Below are 8,998 nucleotides of genomic sequence, written 5' to 3' on the forward strand. Positions count from 1 at the left end.
GTAGACATGGGGGTGTCTACCATCCGTTTCCACCTTATGCATAGAGATATGAGAGAGCTAGGAAGTAAAAGGAACAGAAAAGAGAAAATAGGCCTGTCTGGATGGGTGTAAAGGCTGTGTCAAGGGATAGAAGGAGTTTTATAGTAGACTGTGCGGCGTATAGATAAAAATGATAGTCACAACTCAGGTAGTGATGACTCTGGCCTGGGTTTTTCCCCTGGATATGGAATCAAATGTACCATAACAGTGTGACTTAAGAAGTGCTGAGAAAGTCCCCTAGTAATCCCCCTATACCTCATCTCCCATTACCTGGAATAGATGCTAAATTCCTTTCAATAGTGAAGCACTTGGGGAAATGTGAATCCTCTAGGAGAGCTATTATTACCTTAAGCCATTGTTTCTAAGGTCTATCCTACAAACCTTCTTTCACAGGATCTTTTCATGTACCAGATACCTTCCCAGCTAGTGACTATAGAATAAAATCTCACTTCCTTTTTATATGTAAGTAGTTTTGCCATAAACACCATCTTGTGTTTTTACCTATTTCTCTTCTACACATGTTTCTGGAAATGCCTACATGTTACACAAATGTGTCCTGGTTGAAGCTTGTCTTGAACCAACAACCCAAAACTCAAAGATCATCTTTTGTCTTCTCATATTTGGCCTCCCCTAAGCAGTTGTGTTCTCTCTCTAAGCTTTGCTCTACACATGAAAACAGGGAATTTCCTTAACTCCACACATTAATAGCTATGACCAGCCTGTAGCAATTTATAAGATTCATTGAAGGCTTGGAGACTAAAAGGGAATTATGATCAGAGAAATAACAAATATACCAGACTGATCGTAGGCCAGCTCTCTGAGGAGCCACCATTGCCCTTGGCATTGCCTGCCATGACGTGGCGGTGGCCCGCCAGCCGGCCTGCATCCAGGAGAGAGCCCACGTGCCTCTTCTTCCTGGCCAGGCTCCGACTCTGTCAGACCCCAAGGGGTGGAGCTGTTCCCCTCCTTTAGAGTCTTCCCAGGAATACTGAGGGGGCAGCGAAGGGGAGCTTTGGGAGGTGGTTCCAGGAAAAATGAAAAATCCCTTCCTCCTGATGTGGCTCATTTGCCCTGAGTACCCATCAGAAGCTGGCAATCAGTGCCTTCTTCAAAGAACCATCCAGTTTTGAACAGCACCAAACCCAGTCTGTTATTTTTTCAATGTCTTCTCCGGCATGAAGTCAATGCTGGTCCAGCCCCGTGTTGGACCTGCCACAGTTGAGTCACTGCCCCAAATCTCCCATAACTGAATGCCTAGGCAAGAGCACACAGAGCTCTCAGGAATGAGGACCATCGTCAGGCATGGGGCAATCTATAGGTTTAGGGAAAAAGTTTAGTTCCTTTGGTTATCATTCTGCTAAAAAATAAACCCAAACACATTACTAAATGAAACAATTTATACTTCAATCTAAAACATCTGAATTTGGGTGTTTTCACTGCCTTCAAGTCTTCCAAAAACTACAGGGTGTGTGTATGTGTGTATGTATGTATATATAACATATATGTAAATCCTGCACACTGTGATATTATGCATTAAAAGTAAAAGCAAGGAAGCAAGCAACCTGGGATTAAGGACAGATCACTCCAAACATACGCAGCTTAATCACCAGAACACTAGACAATAATTATTACCTGGGGAGTTAACTTAGACCACAGAAGAGTCTAGCAGAATGAGTGAAAAAATGCACAGAAACAACAGGGAGGAAATGCTGGTGACACCTCATTTAGGACTCAGCTGGAGGGGGCTGAGAAAATGCCCATGGACGTGGACCTCTGAACCAGCGGGCTGCTTTTATAGTGGGCACAGCAGGCAGTGTGAGTCCACACAACGGCTGCCAACCTCAGAGAAACCCCCCATCTAATGCAGGGTCATGGGCCAGCAGGTTTCCTCATCCATGTCCTTTGCAAAGAATCAGATTTTCCCTCAACCCCTACTTACATAGGGAGTAGAGTCGTTCAGGCTGCAGGCCTGGGATTCTGTTCCTATGCCTCATCCTATGGCACCCTAGCAGCCCCATGAATCCCCAATGCCTCTGGGCCCCTGGCGCAGGGGGGGCAGCAAACTTTTTCTATAAAGGGGGAGATAGTAAGTATTTTCACCCCTGCAGGTCGTCTGATTTCTGCTGATACCACTCAATTCTGCAGTCATAGTGCAAAAGGAGCCACCAGAGACAATATATAAGCACCGTATCTGGCCAGGTCCCAATAAAACTTTATAAAAACAGGAGGGGGGCTGGGTTTGGCTCCCAGGCTGTAGTTTTCTGACCCCTGATCTGGAGCAGCACCAGTTTCTGTATTTGTGTTCACCTACCTCTATGGTTTGGGGTTTCCTCTATTTCCCCTAATTCCTTGTGATCTTATGAAGACATTTTTAAAGCATCATTATGTGATTTCTCCAGATCTGGGGGTTTTGGGGTGGCAGAGGCATTTGTATAATACCCAGTTCCCTGCCCTGTTGGAAATGTAAACCTGGTATGTTTTTGTCTATCTTCTACTTTCGACTTCTATGCCATCATGCTTTAGAAGTTTCCACATAAATGGAAGATGGCTGGGTTTTGTTTTCCTTCTCCATCTCCTAGCCTCCGCCTTTTAACTGATGAGTTCATTCACCTTTACTGTGGTTACTAGTACATTTCAATTTATTTCCATCACCTTATGTTCTATTCCCTGCTTACCATGCAACTCCTATTCTTTCTTTTTCTTCCCCTTTCATCATTCAACTACATTAATCAAGTTTTCCTTTCTTTTCCCCCCTCTAATTGTTTGGAAAGTCAACATTCAATTTCAATTCTTTGGATGATAGTCCTTACATTTTAATACACACAAATAATTTAATAGAGCCTAATGTCATCCCAAACCTCTACTCTCTTCCCCAGTTAAGGTGGCCCTTAGGACCCATCAGCCGGCCACTCGTCAGCTTTCTGCTTTCATGTTAGCTAGTACTGCTTTTTTAATCCCCCAAATTGATTTTTCAGTGTTTACCAGTTTCTTTGCTCACCACTGCTTCTTGCATCCTATGCGTTCTTCTGAGTTCAATTTTATTCCCCCTGAAGTACATCCTTCGATTAGTTGTTCTGTCAGCAAGAATCCAAGTATAGGAAATTCTCTTTATCATTGTTTAAAAATATGTTGTTACTTGCTTATTCTGTGATTTTTTTTTTTATCATGAACTCATTGCTGTGAGCCTGTTATTTTTGTGAGAACCCCCTGCCTACTAGGTGTGTCTCTGTTCCACAATGTGGTTTTGCATTTACCTATGGGCAGAGTACCAGAGGCATCTCTGTTTCATAACCAAATTTTCTATTTATATTTTGAAATGGGGTTTCCTGGAATATAATAAAAAAATTCTCTCCAAGCCTGAATAAGGATCAGGCATTGAGTTCGGATTTCTCAGGGAATTATATGACTTTTCCCCACTGCTTGTCTAAACAGAGAAAGAGAAGATTCACCAGGATCTTCTGTGCAGGTGGGCACATTTTGTTTTTTTCTCTTGGGTCTTATTTCCAACACTTTGTCTCACTCAAAATGAGGCTTCATGTCTACATGAGCCTTAAAGCCAAGCCTCCAGGTACCCAGGTATTCAGGTATCCACTGGGGTCACCACTCTGGCTTTAAATTCCCTCTTTGTTTTCCAGCATGTTTTGATTCTCTTCAGAAATATTTCATGCAGCTCTTGTAGATGTTTTCAGGGCCTTGGGGTATATTAGCTTTCTGTCTGGCAGAATCCCCAATAGACGTCTTCCTTCTCATAATGTTATTTCACAACTGTCTTCCTTCTGTACTAGTCTCTCTTCCCTATCAATATTTCCTTTTCTTTTTCCCTCATTATCTTCCTCCACTTCATACCATTTTTTTTTTCTTTCTCTGGTAGCATATTTCAATCCTACAGAGCCCCATATGTGCTATGTCAACCTGCAAAGATAAATAGCAGCCTTATTAATTGGTCTTTGACTGTCATTGAGGCACCAAAGCACTTATACCAAGGGCAGTATATATTGGGTTGACGCAGGAAATTTTCATTTTAAAATCCCAGCCTTGGATCCTGTAGAAATAGCCTCTGGTGTCACTCCTATTCTCTCCTGGGAATGTTACAATTAATCATGCTTTCTGATAGCTATTGATGGGTTAGTCACATTTTCTCACTGCATTTCTAACTCCGATGAACTGTGTTTGGGAAAATAACCTTGGTCGGCTACACTAACTTGAGGAAGAGTTCCCAGACTGGCTGATGCAGAGAACTGGGCCTCCTTGGCACATTTATTCCTAAATTAAACACAAGACTATTAGGCAAAACTATCTCTCTGCTGGTAGCCATTGCCATCCCCAAGCCCTTTGCTGGGATTCCTCACTCACCAGGCAACCTTCCTGGAGCCATGTGACTCCCTGTGGAACAGACAGGCCCCTGTGCAAATGCCAATCAGTGGGCATGATTCTGTCATCCCCAGAGAGTGAAGTTTCTCTCTAAAAGTTAGTACATTAGAATCTGGCATTATAAAAACCACACTATACCTCCCTGAGCCTAAACTTCTTAAAAATTGACTTAAAATATCCATAATGTTATACCATAACATTTACTATTGTAACCTTTTTTGATTGTACAATTCAGTACCATTAGGTATATTCACATTATTGTACAACCATTACCACTATCCACCTCCAGCACTCTTCCATCATCCCAAACTAGAAGTCTACCCATTAGCTCCCCCTTCGTTCCCTCAGCCCCTGGTAACCACTCTTTACTTTCCTTCTTTGTGCATTTGACTATTCTAGATTCCTTATGTAAGTGGAATCATACAATATTTGTCCTTTTGTGTCTGGCTTATCTCATTTAGTTTTTTCAAGTATCCATGTATCCATGTTGCAGGGTAAATCAGAATTTCATTCAGCCTTTACTTTTTAATGAATTGCATTTTATACATATGTCCTTTTGGGGAAAGCTCAATTTTTTCTAGCTTCAAAGTCATGCAGCATTTTATCTGCACAGACACTGAGCTTGTTGCTGACATCGCTCACTCATCAGCCCTTCATATGCTGCTCTCTCCCACAGCTACTGCTCTGACTCTGTCACGTTTGAACTTTCCTTTGCTGTTTAACAAAAGAAGGACTCTGGAAACCACGAAAAGGGAATTTTTATTCTGAAATATGTAAGCTGCTTAACTTATTAGGTGAAAATTTGAAGGCACTGACCTCCACAAGTAGGGAGGCTGATGATTCTCATGAGAACATGATGTCTTTGGTGGCCAGGACCTATCTTTAATCCATATCTGCCTTCCCCCAAACTTGTGATACTGTGAAAGGTACCCCAAATCTTGGTCATGCACACCCAGGCTCAGGTTCTTGTTCCTGGTACTTATCTCTACCTTCCTGCCCTAACTATCCCCGAATCAAGCTTCTGAAGAGTCCTGCTCTATGACTTTCAGCCACTCCCCTTTCCTAGGAATGAGTCCAATTTCCTTGACTCTGTGACCTGGTTTTTAGGACCCCCTTTAATAGAACCCCAGATTAACTTTCTAGATGCAGCCAAACAAGACTTTTCTAGTCATATGTCCTGTATTTTCCTTCTTTGTCTTATTTCATATTTTTCTTTTTGATGGCAACCCACTCCCTCAAGTCTCTTTCAAAATTACAGCCCTTAAATAAAGCTCGTCTCAAATATTCACCTTGTCCAAGAAAATTTTTCACATCCTTCCAGCTTCACATGATCATTCCTTCTGTTGACTCCTCAAAACACTTTTATTTCTACCTCTCTTTGGGAGACTATCAGATTAGCTTTGGAATTACAGCTATCTGCACATTTGTCTCAGTGTCTCAAGTTAGCAGGCTGCAAATTGTATAAAGGAAGTGACCGTGTCTTGCCCTCCCACAATATGTAGCATTGTGACTTGTCCAGAGTAGGTCCTTTATAAATATATTTCTTCCATCATTTGCTTATTTATTTATTTACCACAGCATTACAGTCCTAAATCAACCATCGAATTGATTTAGGCTCTGTAACTTGTGAGATCTCTGGAAGCCCAGTGGAAGGAAGGGGGAGGCAGGACCGTGAAGGAAGAGCAGGTCTGAGTAGTGGACTGGGGTCCTCTGCTGCCTATCTGCCCAGAGTAAGTGGGACATGGGTGACATTTTGTTGGCCTCCTCATTAGTCTTCATTGGTTGCAATGTTGGGAGGATATGTAAATGTAAAGAGCCTTAATTCAGATGAAAAAAAAAATTAAATGAGAAGCAATGGAAAGAATCCAGATTTTTAAAAAAATCTGTTCTCCCTATTCTAATAAGGGATGGGCAAATCAGATTACCAGGTGATTTCTCTAACTCTGGAATGTTCACATTGCTTTGTGATGGTAATAACTGAGCCGCTTTAGGACACTCACAGACTCCAAGGAGGGACTAGTGGTTGCCAAAAGGAGAGGGGTTGGGGTCGGTGGGGGGGAAGGGAGGGAGAAGGGGACTAAAGGGTATTATGATGAGTGTACATAATATAGGGGGGACAGGGAAGGCAGTATAGCACAGAGAAGAGTAGTGACTCTATAGCATCTGACTACACTGATGGACAGTGACCATAATGGGCTATGTGGTGGGGTCTTGATAATAGGGGGGAATGTAGTAATCACAGTGTTGTTCATGTGAAACCTGAGCATAAGATTGTATATCAATTATACCTTAATAAGAATAATAATAATAATAGAGCTGCTGTAGAGAGTAACAACTTTTCCAAAAACTTTAGGAATTTAGAAAAAAGACACAATCCTCAATTTCTACCTTTTGATAGCTGATTCTTGACAAATTCTCTACAAATGATATGGTATTTGCTTGTTGATTTCTAGGTTATTTGCTTGATGATTTTTTAAATTGTATTTATAAAAAGATTTAAGTCATGTTTAAGGTTTTAGGGGGAAATGGTTTAATGGTTGGCTTTGTTCTCAAGTGCAATTTGCTTTGCTCAGTTTTTAAGATATAAATGTGAATTGATGCTAGATTGAGTGACACCTATTTGGGAGAAGTCAAAAAGCAAATCAGAAATGGGGAAAACCACTGAGAAGTGAGTAATAAAGCCCGTCGCAAATTTACTTTTCAGCTCTTCATCTTAGGAGATATTGCATTACAGAGCCACTGGCTATTATTTTAGGATTCTTAGAAAACAGAAAAAGTTTTGGAGGACTGAGGAAAGACATATTTATGTACTTCATTAACTTTTTTAAAAAGACAAAGAGAGACCCTCTCAAAGACGGAGATGAAGATCATAGATCAAATTCTCAAAAACCCTCCTTGTGGTATAGACATCTAGAGGCACACAGGGTCCTGTACAGTGTGGCTTTATGAAGCTCAGTGTGTGTCAGACAATTTTAATTTCCTTCCATGACAGGATGATGGGACATGTAGCTTGGAGGAAGGCAATAGAGGCCATTTATCTGTCTTTTACTCAAGCTTTCAATTCTTTCCTCCATGTGATGCCCAGCAGCCAGTTAGGCTTGTGTTTCTCAAGCTGCAGGGCCTGGAGAGTTCCATGAGAATTTTTCAATGCAATAATGCATTCTTGTATAGAGGACTGTCTTTTAAAATGTATTCTACTAGTTAAAACAAAAATGCTAACTTCTGTTTTGCAGTAAAAAATTATAGCTGAAAGATCTTCATAAAGAATGACTTCAGTTTCTTAAGTTAGTGTCCTTGCAGTGGTTTTGGGTTCCCTGATGTATTTCGGTGGCTGCATTCCTAGGTCCCAGCAGTAATCAGATGGAACAATTAAACTAGGGAACCGAGAGAGCTGACTGAAAGAACTATTCACAAAGAGGGGAGTCAGGGTGTAGAAAACAACAAAAGATGGAGCTACAGCTGTTACCAGCCCTGATCTGAGGGGGCAGAAGGGAAGCAATGACAAGATCCTAGAGAGGACAGCAGTATGTCAAGGACCACTGACAGGAGCTGTGCCTGTTAGCAAGGGACATAGGTATCCTGCCAGGACCCAGCCTGAGGAAGGGTATAGACCCGGGAAATTGTATGCAGATTCAGGGGTACCCATGTGAACATGACTTCCCTTGCAGAGCAGTTCCATACATGTTATCAACAGTCTCCAAAATGAGTCCCAAATGTTAAAAGCTGTATTTTTAATAGGTGGAAATAAAATTCCAACTGACTGTATTATATTCCCAACTTGAATGTTTAATGCCCTAGTTAAGCACCCACAGAGTACAAAGCACTAAATAACATTGTGTAACTAGATAAAACAAAGTCAGGAGAACTATTTAGTGTTTTTTGGACAAAAGATTGAGTTTTACTAGGCAATTGTTTAGCGGGTCAATTATTCTAGTGTGGGTGTTTAGGAGTGAAACACGCAGCAGGAGAGCTGGTCGTGGCTCTTCTTCTCCTGTTAATGAGCTCACATGGCAAATTGCATTGAATAATGTACATGTATTACTCTGAAAGTTTGATCAAGGGATAACATTTGTATTAAATTACCCTGACAGGCAATCAGCTGTATATTTGCTTATCTACTTATTTATTTGTAGTTTTGTTTGGTTTTTGTTTATCTATAAATACACATATGTACACACTATTATGTACAAAATGTATGTAGTTGCACAATGCTTGGTATATAGAGTGAAGAAATTACATGTATAGTATATGTCAGCTGAGGCTATCACAACAAAATTTTAGGTGACTTAAACCACAGAAATTAATTGTCTGACAGTTCTAGAGGCAGGAAGCCCCAGCTGATGAGCTCTCTCTCCCTGGCTGGGAGGTGGCCTTCCCTCAGTGAGTGTGTGCACAGAGTGAAAGGGAGCTCTCTGGTGTCCTTTCTCATAAACACCCTAATCCCATCAGATCAGGGCCCCACCCTAGGACCTCATTGCTTTAATTTATTCCTTAGAGGCCCCGTCTCCAAATATAGCCACACTGAGGGTTAGAGCTTCAACATTTGAATTTGGTTGGGGCTTGGGGATGGGAAATGACACAAAAATTC

This window comes from Manis pentadactyla, chromosome 8 (assembly GCF_030020395.1).
Source record: "Manis pentadactyla isolate mManPen7 chromosome 8, mManPen7.hap1, whole genome shotgun sequence".
NCBI lineage: Eukaryota > Metazoa > Chordata > Mammalia > Pholidota > Manidae > Manis > Manis pentadactyla.